The 4380-nt window shown below is 60.0% G+C and overlaps 1 protein-coding gene across 1 annotated transcript in view; it reads right to left on the reverse strand.

The window, feature by feature from the left end:
* The window catches only part of DBNDD1 (dysbindin domain containing 1), a 7156-nt gene that overhangs the window by 2238 nt on the left and 538 nt on the right, over positions 1-4380 (reverse strand). The window lies entirely within an intron of this gene.

Genomic DNA, 4380 nt, shown 5'->3' on the forward strand with positions numbered 1-4380 from the left:
CCTCCCGCCCCCCCCCCCCCCCCCGTGACAGAGACCCCACCTGCCCCCAGCTGGCCCCCAGCTGAACCGGTGCTCAGTAAAGAGTGATGAATGCCCTCCTGCTCCCTCAGCAGTGTGGCTGCCCATCCCTGGGGTCCAGCGCCGAGAGCTGGGTGTGGACGAAGCCACAGGAGCAGCTGCCAAGGGGCGGCCCAGCAGGGGGGCCCAGTGCCGACAGCTGCCAGTGAGGGGTGGGCCTGTGTGGCCTGCAGCCTGGCGGGCCACATGGGTCTGGAGGGTCCCCGGCTGGGTGGGATTTGCAGCTGCAGAGCCGGCTGGGTCGCCCCTGGCTTCTAGGAGGGAACCGCTCCCTGGGAAGCGTGGCTGAGGGGAGGTGGGCCTACTGACTGGCGGGGCCTGCCTGGCTCTGTCCTGTGCTGTGTCATCACTCAGGGCCCAGGGCTGGCCCGCTGGACTGGGGCTGGGGATCTGGTTTCCACCTTGCTGCCGCATTTGGAACGTGGTGTCTGAGCATCCTTGGAGGGTAGGGTTACACCCCCTGGTGTCCCGGCCCGCCCAGCAAGGACACCTTCCGGACCAGAGGGCACCGGAGCTGGGGTGGGCGGGGAACCTCTCCCGAACATCAGAACCCCTGCTGAGGGTCGAAGGCCCAGGAAGCCCTTGGGGACCTTTGCTCTGCAGGAGTGTTCTGCTTCCTCAAGGCGGGGTGGCACAGCGGCCTGGGTCCCCCTCCCCAAGGGCGCACGCGTGCCTGGAGTGTCCTGCTCTGCTTCCACACGTGTCTTATCGTGGTGGGTGACTGGCTGGCTGGGGGCTGCAGCTAGGTGCTGCCATTTCTCTGGAGCCTCCCAATGGGGCGGGTGGCTCTGGGTTAATAACAAGAATGACAGTGGCTCATGGTTTTCTGTGCCAGGCAGAGTTCCAGCAATAGGTTTTTCAGCTAGTGTCACAACCAGCCACGAGGAAGGGACGGTGAGTCTTGGCCAGCAACACCGAGGGGGTTCAGCTTGTTGAGCGGGAGCTCTCGGCCACCACCTGTCGGCCAGCAGAGGGAGGGGAAACCCTGACCTTGCGCCCACAGGGAAGCTAGGCCCTGACCAGGTGGAAGGGGACTTAGCATAAAAGGTGGGGCAGAGGCCGGGGTCTCTGCTCATAATTGCCCTCTCTCACCTTATCTAGAAAAGAAAGCGCTATTCACCTGTGCATCCGGCAGATTCCTGAGCCGGACTTGGATGAACAAAATAGGGGATTCCTGCCCTCTTCTGGTGGGGCAGGGCTGGGGAGCCCTGGGGGCTGTGGTCCCGCTTTGGGGACAGGTCTGAAGGAGGGTGGGAGCTGGTTGATAGCTGGGGAGACAGCACCGTCAAAGGCCCTGAGGGGAGCGTGGCTGCCTCTGAGGAATGGCCGGGGTGGGTGAGGGCAGGGGGACACCAGTGGGGAGACACCTCTGGCTGCTCTCTGAGTGAGCTGGGAGGGTTCCGAGCTGAGTGGGACAGCCTCTACCTGCATGTTTGTGGGATGGGACGCAGTCCAGGTGGGAAGGAGGCAGTCCACAGGTGCTGAGATGGGGGCAGGGCAAGGAAGCAGGACCTCCTTCCCCATCCGGCCTTGGGTCAGGGGGCTGGGTATGCAGATACGCCTCATTATAGATCCTGGGATCCAGGGGTCCCAGACAGCCCAGGACAGACCTCCAGCCCCTACAGGCACAGTGGCCTTTTGTACTCATTGTAAGAAGCACATTTTATCAAATTTCAGCATCCCTGAAACAGCAAACCATCTAGTCGATGGTGTCAGAGCCAATGGAAAATGGTAACGGTGAACTTTTAAAGTCACCTTATGTCTACTTTTTTATTCTATTCATCTCCCTTTGGCAGTGGTCTGGTCTTTATTTTGTAAATCCTGGTGTCCTGGCCTGTGTCAAAGCTGTGTGGGAGAGGAAGAAAAAGCAGAAGATGCAACTTTTGGCGTCAAGGACACTGATCTTTTGGCTGGAAGGATGTGAAGGAAGCAGGACCTTTGCTTGGTCCTTGTGCACAGTAGGTGCACCATAATGCTGGTTGAATGAACAAGCCCGAGACCCCACCCCAGAGTCACTAAGCAGCTGTGCTAGGAATCACCTGGGTCTGGCTGATACCCTCTCGATAAGCCCTTGTAGGAAGAAGGGAGAAGTTCTTCACGAGTGAGACCCCCTGCTCTTCCTGGGGTGTGAAGCAGAGGAGTGACCGATCACACAGGCAGGGACAAGGGCAGGGGTCCTTGGCAGCCGGGCCAAGCCGTAGGCTGGGTAAGCCCTTGTAGGAAGAAGGGAGAAGTTCTTCACGAGTGAGACCCCCTGCTCTTCCTGGGGTGTGAAGCAGAGGAGTGACCGATCACACAGGCAGGGACAAGGGCAGGGGTCCTTGGCAGCCGGGCCAAGCCGGAGGCTGGGGGGGGTCAGCAGACCCCAGGGTTGCCCAGGCCAGGGCAAAGGTGAGCGGTGTTTCTGACACCCCAGGGTCAGCAGTGGGCTAGCAGCCTGGCAGAGCCCCCAGTGAGGGAGTGAAGCCCCTGGCCCCTGCAGGGGGCCTGCTGCCCTGCCCTGTGGAGGCAGCACCCGCGTGGGGAGACTGGAACTGGGGGCCCAGGGCCTGGTATGAACAGATATGATAGTGTTACCCTGTGCTACGCTGCTGACCTATTTTCCAGCACATTCGTGCCAAGAACTTGGCCCAAATCTCAAGTTCCCTGCTGTGTGCCCAGGGTTTTGCCCCAAGCATGGAGGAAGTGCTCTGCACATACCCAACACGAATGAGTGAAATAATGAAGTGAATGAATGAATAGCATAAAACCCAGCATGGCTGCAGGGAGGGAGGGATGGGCATCGTCCCCCGTTTCCCCAGCCCCTGTCCCTGGAGTCAGTGCTCCTCCTCGGAGCATTTTGAGGATGCTGGGTGGGTCCCATCTAGGCTCAGCCCCCGCAGGGCAGGGCCCAGGCCTCTCTCTCCCAGTCGGACAGACTTGGAGGTAGGTGGCCCAGAGACTTGGTCTCCCAAAGGCACCTTCAAGAAGCGCACCCCGTCCTCTCCCCTCCATGTCTGTGCACTTTGATATTAAGAAATTACTGTTAATTTGTTTAGGTGCAAAAATGCTGTTTTAATTATAAAAACCTTATCTTTTAGAGGGAATTTCAGAGATACTTAAGGATGAAACAATATGTCAAGATTGGCTACAAATTACTAGTGAAGGAAGGTGGGTGCAGGCGGGTGAGCAGCCGGCAGGTGGCACGGGGTGAGGGGGGGGGGTGGGGGCTTTACCATACTGTTCTCTCTACTTGTGTGTGTGCCCCTCTCTCCAGAGTAAGTTCCAAAAAGTCAGTGAACTCAGAAAATGACAGTCACAGCTACCCACGCGTGACGCCCCCATGTGGGCAGGACGTGGCTACGGGGTAAGAAGCGTGTGAAGCCCACCTCCCGCTGCTGTGGCCCAGCCCCACCACGATGCCTGCGCAGAGGAGGTTCCTGGAGCACTGAATGAGTTAGGTCTCTGGGGCTCCAGTAAGTGACGTTCAGAAACCGAAGGGTCGTTAAGCTCCCCTCCCTCAGGCCTGCCCTCTGCTCCCTCTCTCTGCAGGCAAGGGGGGACCTCCACTGAGAGAAGGGGACACGGAGCTCAGAGGGGCCTGGCTGCTTTGCCGGCATCCTCAGCCCTTGCTCTCCAAACCTGCCTCATCAAATCCTCGCAAAGCCACCACCCGGAAGCCCCGGGGTCCTCGTACTGCCAATGGGAAGAAAAAGCTGGATCCCTCCCACAAACGACAAAACAAAGAAAACCCACACCCACTAGCCCCTGAGTGTCTCTGGTGGTGCTCGGAGGGAGCGTGAGACATGGGCCCCTAGACAGCCGTCTGGAATGCACCTGCCCAACTCAGCCTGCAGATAGAGCAGTAGGTGGACCCACTGCTTCAGGGCACCTCCAGGGCCAGCATTTTGGTCTGGTGTGGCTAGGGGACCCCCAGCAGACCCCTATGTGGTCAGGGAGTGGCTCCCTGGTATGGGACCTCCCGGGAACCCCGGGTGCATCTGGGGCCTGGCCGGGTGGGTGGAGGAGCCCGGCAGTTTGCATCCAAGTTCCGAGGCCGATGGCACAGGAAACCCCTCCTGAAAGGTTCCTGGGAGGTTCCTAGGAACCTGTCCTAGGAAAGGTTTCCCTCCCACCAGGCCAGGGCCAGAGTAGGACCAGACTCCAAGGGGAGAGGCCCCCGGTACATCTCTACCGTCCCCATAGCTGGCAGGGGCCGTGAGGAGGGGTCACTCCGTGCACACCTGTCCTCCCAGATGTGTAAGCTCCGGGGCCTCGCCCCGGCAGCCAGCAACCCCTGGTGCACCCCCCACCCCCCCACCC

Source organism: Lipotes vexillifer, unplaced genomic scaffold (genome assembly GCF_000442215.2).
Source record: "Lipotes vexillifer unplaced genomic scaffold, Lipotes_vexillifer_v1.1 scaffold23, whole genome shotgun sequence".
Lineage (NCBI taxonomy): Eukaryota > Metazoa > Chordata > Mammalia > Artiodactyla > Lipotidae > Lipotes > Lipotes vexillifer.